A 14,040-nucleotide genomic window follows, 5' to 3' on the forward strand; every position below is an offset into this window, starting at 1 on the left:
TACACACGCGTAAATGCACACATGCACACATACACCATACACATGCATGCATATGGCATACACACATGCCCAAAGACTCATATGAACACACATGAACGTGTGTCCTGGGTGTAGCGGCGAGTGTGGTCCCAGGAGGTATCCCATAAATCAGGGGGTGCAGATGATGCAGGCTTGTCAGAGGATGAAGTGGCTTTCTGGCTCGAGTCTCCGCACCCTCACACCCCCTCCCTGCACACTGTCCTCCCCTCGCAGTGCCCCGCAGTGCCCCCGTGACGGTCCTCCTCAGCCCACCACCAGCCCTGACCCCTCTGAGGACAGTGTGGTTCAGGCCGCTGGCCAGGCTGCCCCTTCCTCGTTCTCCCCAGCACCGGAGGACACAGCCGGATGCCCACCCGGGGCAAGTGAGGCGGGAGGGGTGCCCACCACAGGCGGCTGAGCCCGGCGTCCTGGTTCCTGAGTTGCTGATGTTGGCGTGATCAGCTGCATCCGCCCCGGGATGCAGAATCAAGCCTGGGCTCTTCCCATCACAGCCGCCCAGGCCCCAAAAGACCCCCAGGTCCCCCACTCTGTTGCGCAGTACGGTTCCATCCCTGTGGGACCCTCACAGGAACCCCCAACTCACCTGGGACAGGCAGGTCCAAGGGCTGTGTGCAGACGCAGTGCCCAGGAGTGAGCGGGAGGGCGAGAGGCTGAGGGCACGGTGGCCCTGCCAGGACGGACCCCACTGTCCAGTGACCCCCGAGACGAACAGCAGAGCTGACCAGATGTGGCCCTCTTGCCCCCCGCCCCAGCTGACAGCACAGCTCCCGGGGTCCCCATATCCCGCCGTACCACTGAGGCGCATCCCCCCGGACCCTCTCCTCCCTTCGGCGCGAGCCATGAATATTTTAGTGAGTATTTTGCTGTTTTTCCTGCTGGAGTCTCAGCACGCCGCGGCACTCCTTGGCAAGCCTGACCGCGCTTCCTCACCCTCCTGGTGCAGGGCCGGGGGGGGGGGGGGTCCCGGGCAGACAGCGCCCCCCCCCCATCTGAGAGCAAAGCCAGGCCCCCCACAGCTTAGGGGTCTGTTCCCTCCCCGTCTTTCTGGGCTGTCTGGAGAACGAAGGGAACTGCCACCCCCACCCGCAGAGGAGTGGACAGGGGCCTGGGATGGCCCAAGAGCCAGAGAGCAGTGTGGGGGCAGGAGCCCCAGGAAGGCAGAGCTGGACCCCAGAAGGGGTTGCTGAACCTGGTCCTCCGGTCCACACAGGGTTCCTGCCCCCTCTCTCCCTGCCTCCCCGGCAGGGGCCAGCCGCACCGCATCGCACGGGGAACTTCTCGAAACTCGGGTCACCCCACCCTGTGTCCACCGCTCCGTCCCTCGGCTGCACACCACCAAGTGCATTTCCAAAGTTCCAGGCAATTACCGGCGCCCTGGCACAGTGCCCACCCGCTCGGGGCCAGGACCTGGGCTGTCGGCCACCCTGGATGCTCAACGCCAGCCCCTGCCACCCCGGTGCCCTCCTGGAGGCCAGTGGGTGGAGGCAGCTCCCTACCTTTGCTGAGTGTCCCGGTGACGAGCTTGAGCAGGGTCTGGCCAAATTTCAGCAAGCCCAGCCTGCATCTCTGGTTGCAGCCGCTCATGGTCTCAGCGGGGTGGCCAGCTCCACCGGGCAGTACCCGGGATGAAAGAGGAGGAGGAGGAGGAGGAGGAGGAGGAGGAGGAGGAGACAGCTTTGGGACCCGCAGTCCACCCCCTGCACTGGGGCCGCGCCCCCTGGCACTCCAGCAGGGCACAGCTGCCGGTGCGGCTTCAGAGGTTCAGCGGCGCTGGCATCCAGCAAGCGGGCACCCTGGCCCCGCCCCTCCCGCTGCCCACTCGGGTCCACCACGCGGCGACCCGGTGGCACTGCCTGGGCCAGGGGATGGGGGAAGCCCCCCAGCTGAGCCGGGAGGCGGAGCGAGCGCCGCCCCAGGCTCCCACCGACTGTCTTTTTTTTTTTTTGCACGGCAGCAGAGGCAATTATTACCAGAGTGAGAAGGGAGAAGGGAGGGACCAAGCACGGCGCTCTCACCCCTGCACCCTGCAGCCTGCGTCCACCCTGCCTCCGCCTCGGACCTGGGAGACTCCGCAGCTTGCGTCCACCCTGCCTCTGCCTGGGACAGGGAGAATCCCCGCGGGAGCTGCCTGCAGGGGAAAGTTTGCAGGCGGCAGTGGGGGGTGGGGGGTGTCTGTCCTGCCGCGCTGAGCATTGGGGCTGTGCTGAGGGTCCCTGGGGCTCCTGGCGGTCCCTTGGGACAGTCGCCTCCCACCCTGGGGGGAAGGGGCACAGGGGAGGACGCCTGTGGCATGAGGGAGCTGCTGCTGCCCGCTGACCATCTCGGGCCCCGGGGCACCTTCCCAGGAAGCATGTGAGAGCTTAGGGGCCTCTGGCGCCAGCCCCAGGGAGGCTGAGAGCAAATGGCTTTGGGGTGAGTCCTGGAGAGCAGGGGACAGTGAGAGGACAGGGCCAGGAGTGACGGCCCCTACCCCAGCACGGTCGGTCACATGGGGGCTGACACCGCTGGGCCAGCACTCAGGGGCCACGGGAAGGTCAGGCCCCCAGACCCTGATAACTGCCGGCCCCCAGGAGAGGCGGGTCTGAGGTGACAGGGAAGTCGGGGGAGGTGGAAACTGTGACCAGGTGCCACCCAGAGGTGGGGTCCTCGGGGCCCCCCACTCCCCACCCTCCAGGGAGTGTCCTGGCTACTCAGACATACGGATCACTCAGCCCACGGGGACATCACCTCCCTGCCTCTTCAGCACAAGCTCTCTTTGTCCTGCTGGCTACAAAATCCTTCTTGGGGGACACAAGAACGGGGGGGGGGGGGGGGCGCGGGATGCATCCCTGCTGCTCTGGTGATTGATCACCAGGCCCTTCAGGACTCAGAGAGTCCCTGCTCTTGGGCAGTGAAGCCCACAGTTCCTCACGGACCCTCGCCTTGGCTGACCCTGCATCCCTGACCCTCCAGACACTGGCCCTGTCCTGGCCCCTGCTTCTCTGGGGGTGTGTGGGGAGCAGCGGAAGGGGTCTGGGGCCAGGCTGGGGGACCCCTGCAAGAGAGGTGCCTGCTTCCTGCCTCACCTTCCCAGAGTCCCTGAGCTCTGGGGACGGAACTGCAGAGCCCGGAGCCCCTCACTCTGAGGGGCGGGTCTGGCATGCCCCACAGGGGAACGGCCTGGCTGTGGCAGGGCACTGGCCATGTGAGAGGTGTTGTAGGCACCAGGTGACAGGGACGTCTCCGACTCGCTGAGCCCGTCTCTCCCAAGCTCCCTCCCGGGATGGTGTCAAGCACTAGCAAGCAGGTGATGGTCCTATGTGAGCTGCCGTGTGCGTAAGGCATGGTCCCGTGTGAGCTGTCATGTCACACGGATGCCATCCTCGGACTGGGGACCAAGTGACAAACCACTGGCAGGGTGGGGGTGCGGGTGGGGGGCACATCTGGTCTCCGGGGTGGAAGAAGCACCGGCTGTTTTCCAACAAATGTAAGTCAGCCCCTCGTCCCGGGGACACAGGCGCGCACCCGAGAAGGACGGGAGGTCCTGGGGGCCCCGGGCGACCAGGCCCAGCGGTACCAACAGGGAGAAACCACAGCTGTGAGGAGAATGTCACCCACATCTGCGGAGCGGACACGGGCCCACAGCGCTCGGCTCTGGAGGGCAGAACCGGGACCCTCCGGGCCTGGACCAGAAGCGGCCGCCAGCAGAGAGGGTGGGATGAGGGGGACAGGGGCTCCTTCGCTGCCAGTGGGGAAGCAGCTGGATCCACGTGGAGGGGAGACAGGATGGCCATCTCTCAAGAAATTAAAAATAGAACCGCCATATGCTCCTGCAGTTCCACCCCTCGGTCCCCGTCCCGAGAGCACAAAAGCACCGAGTCAGGAAGACATGCCCGGGGGCCGAGGGGCCGGCGAGGCCAGCAGAGAAGCAGGTCTGGCACGCAGACGCCCAGTTCAATCCAGAGTGCCGCCTCCCCCAGATACCTGCACCCCTGTTCTCATTTCCAACAGCTGTGATTGGGGGATGACCCAAGTGCCCGGTGAGAGGTGGGGGGACGGGCGGACCATGTGCACGGCTTCAGCCCTACGGAAAGAGGAACCGGTGCCCTCTGTGCCAGGCATGGGAACTGGAGGGGGTCACGCCGAGCGGTCAGAGGGAGGAAGAGACAGTTGACAGCTCACTCCCCGTGGGCGACAGAATCAAAGCAGGGAACAGACTGGAGCCAGAGGAAAGCCTGAGCTTCTGGCCACAGAAATGAAGCCATGGGAGTGGGGGGTGGGGGGGAGGGAAGGAAAAATGGAGGGAGGGAGGGGTCCTGTGGATTATGGAGGAGGAGGGTTACTGGCCCTTTGAGCTCAGCTGATATGGCAGCATTGCACCTCTTAAGCAGACACATGTTAACACTGATAAAACGACTAAGATAAACCCAGAACTGGGACAGGAGAGATTACACAGCAGTCAAGCTCTTGCCTTGCATGTGGCTGACCTGGGCTCAACCCCGAAAGGGTCCCCTAAGCAGTGCCACGAGTAATCCCCGAGCCCAGAGGCCAGGAGAAACTTCTGACATCGGCCGGGGGTGGGGGGGTGGGAGGGGGCAAAAGAGAGTGAAATTCAACCCGGGGGCGAGGGAGAGAGCTTAAGAGTTGGGGGCACATGTCTGCTGCGCCCGGGGCCCGAGTTCCATCCTGGCAGTCCATGGTGCCCTAACTCCACCCGGGCGGGCAGAACTGGGCCCCAGCATCACCGGGCTTGAGCACCGACCCAGCTGGCCTGGGAACTGCTCCCAGCTGGGCCCTATGAGCACGGCTTGGGGGTTTCTTCCCCCGAGGGTAAAAGAAAAGTAAAATGAGAATCAGCAGGGTCGGGTTCCTCTGTGGGGCTTGTACCTGGGGCTGTGGAGGAAGAAGGGGAGGTGAGTGGAGGAAGGGGAGGTGAGAGCCGGCTGACCCAGGTCAGGGCCACACCTGGGGTTCTGGAAGACCCCGGAAGGCAGGCCTGGCCCAAGAAGGGCTCAGGTGTGCGCCTCTTCTCAGGGAGAGAAAGGTCTGGCTGGGAAGCGAGCGCAGAGGCCACGGAGAGGATGAAGCAGCGGACCTGCTCATGAATAAATGATTCCTGCTGCTGCCAGGGAAGTAGGATCAAGGCGGCTTCCCAGCAGGCCCCAATATTAGCATTGAAAGGCGGGATTACACAGGTGTGTAAAGAAAAGGCAATTTCCTCCGAATCAAACCCGCTTTCCCGAGAGTCTCTGGAGAGGCCAGTCTGAACAGGTGCAGGCGGCTGAGAGGGTTCTGGAGCACGGCAGGCAGGTGGGCGCTCGGCCCCCGGGGGTCCTTCCCAGGACAATGCCCCAGGGCAGCAAGAACCTTCCCCCCACCCCACCCCTGGCCCCCAGCTCCAGCCCCAGCCCTGCTATGGGAGCAGAGGGCAGCACATGGTGGGTGGACACCACACCCTGTTGGCCAGCAGCTGGTGCTGCTACAGACTCAGAACAGGGGCGGGGGAGGGGTACGTGTGGGGGTGGGAATGGGAGGGAAAGCCAGGAAGCGACCAGGCTGGTGACCCCGGCAGCCACTGTGGCCAACAGGAGCCAGAGGGGGAGGAGCGCTTCCTCTGGACGCCAAGGCCCACCATCCTGCCCTGTTGGGCTCCTGGCTTCGGTGGAAGGGCTGGGACAGTGCCGGCAGGTGACCAAGAGTGTCTGAGGGTGCCAAGACCCCCCTCCCCCCACAAAGGTGAGCAAGTGCCTTCTGTGTCATCCCCCCACCCCTTCTCCCGGGGCAGCCCTCACCCCTGACCAGCTCTTACCGGCCCCCCAGGAGTAGAGATCGTAACGAAATAGGGCAGTGGGGAGCAGCGGGCACCCCACCCCGCGGGCACCCAACACTTCCCCTTGGGAAAGGCCCTATCCGGTCTGTGCGGAGGCCCCGACAAGCAGGACAGTGGGGAGGGGGTGGGCTGGACATGTGGGGCAGGGGTGCAGAGATGGGAGCCCAGGAACCCTCAAGGCCAGGAAGTAAAGTCCCTTCTTCCCACCTAAGCAGACCTGAGGTCTGAGTGTTCCTTTGGGTTTTGTTCTGGTGTGGGTTTTTTTTTTTTTTTTTTTTTTTTTGCGTTTTTGTTTTTAATGACAGTAAGAGATGGAGTGCGCTCAGGTGGCACTGATATAGGACATGGGGGGGGGGGAGTGACAGACAGGGTTAGTTCAGTGGAAACTAGTTAGTTAGTTAGTTAGTTAGTTCAGCGCGAGTGTGTGTGTGTGGGGGGGGGGCCCACCCTCTGTCCTGCGCTTGTCTCCGCTCAGGCAGGGGTCAGCCCGGACAGGCCATGTGCGTGGCCAAAAGTCCTTTCCCCGAGGCCGAGCCCAGGCTCTCACTGCTCAGAGGCATTGTTGGGGTGCGTGGAGACCCCCAAATCCCAGAAGGGGGCTTTCCGGAGGCAAACTGGGTGTGGGAAAGGGTTCACCTTAGAGTGGGGTGCTGGGGAGTTGGGGAGGAGGTGGCCTGAGTGCCCTGCCCGCATACAGCGGTGGGGGAGCTCCTGGCCAGTCGTCAGGGCCCCCCAACCCTGCCCAATGCCCAGACGCAGTAGGTACAGGAGACTGGGGGACGAGCCTCATTCAGCGGGGGCCACGGTTGCCCATGAAACCTTCTCCTGGGGAGGGGAAGGTACTCTGGAGCGCCGAGGCACAGCTCGGTATACAGAGTACACAGCATGCGGACCCCCCAAGCCCCGAAACGCCTTATTTTCATGCTTGGACATCCTCCCGGCCAGTCCTCGCCACCGGCCGTGCGCCCCCAGACCCCGGCCAGCTGCGACCGCTGCAGGACCTGCCTCCGTCCCACATGCCGCAGACCTCCAGAGCCCAAAACCGAGCGGGGTGCTGTAAATGATTCCCGGGGGGACCCAGGCCGGGCCTCCGGACTTGTGGAACCTTCCCTAGGCCCCGCCTAAACGTCTGGGCCAGGCGCACTTACCTTTCTGGAGCAGGTGGAGGTGCGGGGAGGGAGGGGAGAAGAGGAGCGGAGGGTGTCGGGCGTGGGAGCGGCGCCCTCCTTAAGGCTGAGATGCGCACAGGTGTGCTGGCACAGGGGCTGCGCGCGCAGCGGGGCGTGGTGCTAGCATGTGGGCACGGGCACACCTGGGCACGCTCACCTGGGCTCTCCGCGGAAGGGACCCCAGGCGCCTGTGTGCTCGCGGGGTCAGGAGACCAGCGGGGTCGGGAGACTGGCGCGCTCGCCCCTGGGCGCTCCTCAGGCTCGGAAAGCAGACACCACTCGGGCACGCGGCCCCCATGGCCTTGCTCTGTCCAGATACAGCTTTTGGGGGTTTGTTTGTGTTTTAGGGCTACGCTTGGCGGTGCTCAGGGCTTACCCCCGGCTCCGCGTTTGGGGATCACTTCCTGGGGCTCTGGGGATCCAAGGGGGTGCGGGGGAGCAAACCCAGGTTGGCAGATGCCCACGATGGCTGTACCAACTGCGGTAGTATGGCTACAGATCCAGCTTCTGCTTAGGGTGCTTCGGCCCGGTACTCTGTCTGGGAGTGTGGTGACCTGCTGGTTTTGAGCACGGGCTAGGCGAGACTCAGCCCGTTTCTTCCGCACCCGGCATCACGGCCAAGCGCCCATGCCTCCAAGGGGTGACGGGCTGGGGTACCCAAGTGTCGTGAGGGAAGCTCCGAGCACAGCCTTATACCCTGCTGCTGGGGTAACCAGGATGGCCTTAGGGAGCGACCACCTTCCCCAGCCCACCTGTCCCGGGCTGCACCTTCACACACTCCTGCCCGGAGCCTGCCAAGGGCTGAGCCCTAGCTGGCCAGGGCTGTCTGTGGCCTGGCTGAAACCTCAGAGCCTGGAGCTCTTCCGGGCACCTTTGTAAACCCATGGCCGTGTTTTTTCTCCGTTGGGAAGGAGAAAATAAGCTCTGTCAAATAGTCCTGAACCCTAAGTCCATACCTAGGCTGTCAGGGAGAGGGGAGCTGGCCCCTGTCCTGGCTTTTCAACAAAGAGAGAAATGCCAAAGTGATCCCAGTATATGAGTAGAGCCCCACTCCACTCGCCAGCTCCCGGCAACCCCCACCCCCCCATGAACCTGCAGGGCCCCCTCAAAGGAAGAGCTGAGTTGGCCTGGCTGGGAGGCAGCCTCCCTGTCCTGCCCTGGCCGGGGAGGCACAGGACATTAAACCCGCTGGGAGAGAGAGCAAGGGACACCAGCTCTTCCCCGGGGCCCACTCCCCCACCCCCTTCCCTTTCATCAGAAAAAAGAAAATTGCCAAGTAATTGCTCCTTACCGACCCCTGCTGGTCCTGGGTCGTTTCCTTCTTGCTGCGTTTATAATTAGGGATCAGTCATTTAAATAGAAAATCCATGAGCCGCACACAGCCTTCATTTTTCAGGTGCTGTTTGGTAACCCCCCCCCCCCCCAGAGTGGCTGTGGTTTGTGGGGAGTGGGTGGACTGGCAGGGCCCTGAGGCTGGACAAGGACAGCACTCCCCCCCCCCACACACACACCCCCCAGGAGATGTCAGTCTCAGTCCCGTGCTGCAGACAGGACATCCGAGAGCATCCGGCCACATCCGGATCAGGTCACACCACTGACAAGTGACAGACAGGGCGTGTAGCTGTGGACCCCAACTGCCAGTCTCTGCCCGGATTCCAAATCAGACCCCTGTGCCAGCTGTGTGGGTCTGAGTCCCAGCCCCAGGGGGCTCCAGACCAGGGGTCCCTCCTCCCTGTTCCCCACACTGGGATGAAGGTGCCGCGCCTCCTCCCAGGGTCCCCGAGGGTCATGGCGAGGGCCCTGGGGGTGGAGAGGAAGAGACAGACTGTTTGTCCCCCCAGCTGTGACTCCCCCACCCCCCGATTAGGGCCATGCTGGGCTGCAGACAGTGGCCTGTCCAAGCCCCAGCCGGGAGCCATGAGGGCCGAGGCTGCTGGCTGCTGCCTGGGCCCGCCATCTGCAGGAACGAGGCAGCTGTGCGATGGTGCTCACCCCACTGGGAGGGGGTGCCGCTGGGATGGAGGGGATACCACGAGGGCCCCTACCCGGTGCTCAGGCACTGCCACCGGGGGTGCTGGGAGACTGGTTCAGACTCACATCTCACGGGACAGAGTCCGAGTTCCAAATAAAGAAGACTGAGGGCCCCAGGCCCACCATGTTCCCCCAAACACCATCTCAGGCTTAGGGGTGGCAGGGGCTGGCCAGAGGGGGGGCACGCAGACACCTGGGCCACTACAGTCCCCACCAGTCTTGACCCCAGAGTCAGCAGACAGACGTCCTACAGGCCTGGGACAAAGATCTGGGCACACCTGCCCCCACCTTTTCTGAAGCAGCTCTCCCTGTCACACTCCGTGTGTGTGTGTGTGTGTGTGTGTGTGTATGTGTGTTTGCGGGTGGGGGGGGAGTCTTTTATTTAGTGGGAGAAAAGGAAACTCCCTAAAACCTCACCATGCCATAAGGAACAATCCAAATGCTTTTGTGTGATTTCAAAAGCGATCCTAGCACAGTCCTGCCCTTCTCCGTTGCTCTCTCCCTCCCTCCTCTGCTCCGGCTCCCGGTCCGGTCCCTCTGTGCTGCCTCCACCTTCTCCCTCTGTGCATCTGTCTGCAGCTTGGCTGGGGAATGTCTGTGCAAGTGAACCCCTGAAATCAAGGAGAAACGCAGGCTTCCTTTCTGCAACGCCTCTCCGAGCCTGGCTCCATCCCAGCACCTCAGCGAGAGAAGGATTTTCTCGTCCAGGGCTCTCTGGCACCCCATGACCCCCCCAAACTCACAGCTAAGTCTCTGCACCATCCTGAATGTGAATAAACACCGGCCCCCTGAGGGACAGGGCAGGGGTGTGAGCTGGCCATGTTTCTTTCTGTCAAGCAAAACTTCCTAACCAGAAGGAGGTGGCAGCGGCAAGACTTCATCTTCCCTGCCCGCCAGGAGTGGAGGGGTTGGAGGCTGAAGGAGGGTCAAGGAGCAGAGTGGACAAGGGAAGGAGCAGGCAGGGTGAAGGCATGCGGGGGGGGGGGGGGGGGGGGAGGGGGGGAGGGCACCGTGCTCTCTCCCACTGCAGGGCACCAGCTCATCTCCGGGTTTGCACGGCCCTGGCAGGCACCCTGAGGCTTCAGGAAGCCCTAAGAAACAGCGGTGATGGAGGGCAGGGGAGAGGGGAGGCGAGCAGGGCGCCTGGGAGCTCCTGGAGACTCAGGAGCAAGCGGAAACCACTTTGCAGCATCCTTCCCAGACCCGCCGTCTGCTGATGGTGCAGCATTCCTGCGGTAAGTGCCCACGGCAGGCTTCTCGGGGAGCCAGCGCCCTCCCTCTTCTTGCTCTCCGTTTTTCAGTTTAGGGGGCACAGCACGCCCCCTCCCCGCCCCCACGCTGCTCACAGAGGGGTCACACGCCTTTTCCCAGCCTCTCTCCAGAGAACGGATGGGTGCCTGCAGGGAAGGGCCCCAGGCCGCGTTCCTGCGCTCCTGGCATGGGGCCCAGCGCTGATGCTGGGGGAGGGGTAGCAGCATTAGGATCTTCCCGCGACCCCACCCAGCCTGCGCTCTGCTTCCTGCCTCGCAGCCCCTGGAGAAAAGCCCCGTTTTCACTCAAGAGCATTTCCCTCCTCCAGCCTGGCTTGGGGCGGCGGGAGCGCGTGGCGCTCCACTGCGCCCTCTGCTGGCTGAATAGCGCCAGTCCCAGCTGGTCAAGGGCCCCGTCTCTTGGGCAAGGTCAGACACCCCTGGGACTCTGGGTGCAGGGACGGCGGGCGCCCGAGCTGGACACTGGACTCTGAAGGAAGTAGATGCATCCTTTTTTAAATTTTCTTATAAAGGGCCGTGCTCTCACGGCAACAAGGGCACCGTGCTCTCTCCATGCGCGGATCTTTTTCTAAGAACTGACCGTTTGTCATCTGGTCCTTTCAACAAGGACCGTTTCATCACTCTCCTTCCTGTTTTCAGCTGGGCACTGACTGCAGAGCCTTGCGGCCAGCAAAGGCCTCCCACATGGTGGAGGCGCCACTCCTAATGCCGTGCCTCCCCCCTCCCCAGGCAGTTTTGAGCGGAGTCCAGGCCTCGTGGCCCTCAAGAACGCTGAGCCCGGGAACAGAGCTCTTCCCGGCCATGGTCACGGGGGTGTCCCTCTCCGTCCAAGAGAGTCCCCTCAGCCCCGAGGGCAGAAGGGAGGACGGTTTCCCCGGGGAAGTGCCGAGTGGCCGCTGATGAACCAGACCCAGCTCGGCTGGTTGAGAAATCCACTTCCTGGAGGTGGGGGGGTGGGGGTGTCTGTGCGCGTGTGTGTGTGTGTGTGTGTGTGTGTGTGTGTGTGTGTTGGTGTGTGGGTGGTGTGTGGGGTGGTGTGTTGGGTGTGTGACTCAACCCCCACAGCAGAGTGGCAGCTGCCTCCAGAAACCCCCTCCCAAGCGTCCTCCCTCTTCCTGGTGGGGCCCAACAGTTTTCAAAGGATAAGAAGAAGTAAAAGAAAACAGAAATAACGGAGCCACAGGAAACCAAGCGCCCTCCGGGGTGGGGGAGGGGGATCTCACAAGGCAGCCCCTCAAGGCCCCGCTGCCCTGGGTCCCCGCCTTCTTCCTCGGGGTTCCTAAACCCGGGAGAGAGCACGGTGTCCCCTGCAGCAGGGCCCCAGAGGACGCTGGGGGTGGCCAAGCAGGACCCCCGCGGGAAGCAGAAGTGAAGCTGTACAGTTTGCATTTATTTCTCGCTGTTGCAAAAGGGACAGGGAGGAACCAAGACCCGGTTCCCATCGTGCTCGGGCTTAGGAAGAACCGGAGCCAAGACTGTGCCAGGGTTGGAATTCTGCCCTCGGCTGCGTGGACCTGGGCAAGCTGGCTTCTCTGTGCTCCGAAGGAACGTCGGCACTACATTCTGTGCCCAGATGGCCGTTAGTGCTGCTGCCTGACCTGGGCCCCACATGAGACCCTGAGACGGGGGCGCGTGTGCTCGGACATCAGCACAGACTCCCCCGACCCCGCAAGGCGGTATATAAACACTGAGATTGCCCGGCAGGCGGTCTTAAGCGGTTCCTGCCCTAGTTCCTGGGGCGAGAGGTCCTGTATGGTAGGGAAGGAGAGCGGCGGGCTGTGCCCAGAGGATCCGGGACAGAATGCTCTCTTCATCAAGGGGCGCAGAGGGGAGCCAGCCAGAGTGGATAAGGAAGGCCCAGGCAAAGGGGGACGCTGGTAGGAGGGGCAGGGGGTCCCGGAGGACGGTCCTGGCTAGAAGCTCAAGCTGCTGCACGCCCAGGGAAAGGGAGCCTGGGCTCTAGCAGGAGCAGCTGGGCAGAGCTGGGCGCTGGGGGACAGAGCGCAGAGTGAACCTGGGAACTGTGGCCACGAGCAGAGAAGCCAGGCAGAGCAGCGGTCTGGAGGTGGCGGGGAAGACTCGGGAAGGGAATTACACTGGGGCCTGGGAAACAGAACAGGACTCGGGGAACCTGCCTTGCACGCACCTGACCCAGGCTGGACTCCCGAATACGGCCTGGTGTGGCCCCGCAGGTCTTGGGCAACGCTGCCTTCTCAGACCTTCACGTCCAACCGGGTCCTTGGCCCAGAGGCTGAGCATCACCAGGACTGGTCCTCAAGGTCACCGAGCACGCCTGGGAGATCCCTCTGGGAGAAAATTAGTGCATGACATTCCTGACAAATGGAACAGTCCTGGGGCTGGGGTCGTAGCACAGTGGGGGAGGGTGCTGGTTTTGTACAAGGTTGACCTGGGTTCAATCCCGGCACCCCAAATGGTTCCCCGAGCCCCACCAGGAGTGATTCCTGAGTGCAGAGCCAAGGGTAACCCCTGGACATCACCGAGTGTGACTCAAAAAACCAATCAACCTAAAAAAAAACCAAAACCAAAACCAACAACAAGTGAATGTCCTAGAAAAATGAAGGAGGGGAGGAGCAAGGATGGAGGAGGAACAAGGAAGGAGGAGGAGGAGGAGGAGGGGAAGAGGCGGAGGGGGGGGAGGAGGAGAGGAACCAACCCAGAGCACCGAGTCTGGAAGGAAGGGGTGTCAGGAGGGGGGCCAGGAGTGGGGGCATTTGGGAGAAATTGCGATTAAGATTAAGGAATTTAAGAGTCTCAAGGGGGGAAAACCGGGGCTGTGAGAACTGAAGTTGATGGTAAAGCTATTAACAGCCCGAGAAACGATCACACTGCAAGTCGCAGAAGGCCAAGGACACAGCTCACCAGCGAGGCGGGCCTCCCTCGGGCGCGATGGACACCCGGGTCCCGCAGGGCCGGGCCTGGCCAGCTCGGGTTCAGCAGGTCTGACTCAGCCGCTGTGCAGAACCCGATAGAATGCTCCGTGCTGGTGGGCTCGATCACGAGGCGTCCCAGACACAGTGCAGTGTTGGGGGCCATTCACGCTGCAACCATTTATACCCGCACTCCTCCACTCGTATTTTTACTAGACTGGTTGAAGCACACTGTGGATGGGTGGATGAATCCACATGGGTCTCAGGTGAGAATCTGATGCTGTTGATTGACAGCGAGAGGAAGCAGGAATCTGATGCTGTTGATTGATACCGAGAGCGGGGGTATCCTGCGTGGGCTGCCCTCGGGCTGACCACCGCATTCAGCATGGTGGGTGCCGGAGCCCAGGCCTCCCGCTCATGGACAGGACAGAGGAGGGTGCGTCTGTCTTCGGAGTTGACCACAGCAATGAGCTCTGATGGGGGGTTGCCCTCCCTTGCCAGATCTCCTTCGTCCCTGCCTGGAACCGTTTTCTGTTTGCCAGTCTGTCCGGGACGCCCCACTGCACATCTGGGGGCTGTCCCTGTGGGTCCCCTTGGGGCTGGGACTGTCTGTGACTCTCCTCGTGCCTGATGACCTGGGCTGCTTGAGGAGCAATGAGGAGGTATTTGGTAGAACATTCTCAACTGGGTTGTTTATTTTTTCCTTTGAAAAATACTCACTTTCCCTGCTTTCCTGAGGCAGCCGTGTCCTCTGCGACCCTGAGGTGGGCAAGGTCTCTGCGTACGGACCCCTGTGCGCCTGTTCCCACGGCAGCTCACCTCACACACAGTCA

The sequence above is a fragment of the Sorex fumeus genome, unplaced genomic scaffold, assembly GCF_029834395.1.
Source record: "Sorex fumeus unplaced genomic scaffold, SorFum_2.1 ptg000097l, whole genome shotgun sequence".
Lineage (NCBI taxonomy): Eukaryota > Metazoa > Chordata > Mammalia > Eulipotyphla > Soricidae > Sorex > Sorex fumeus.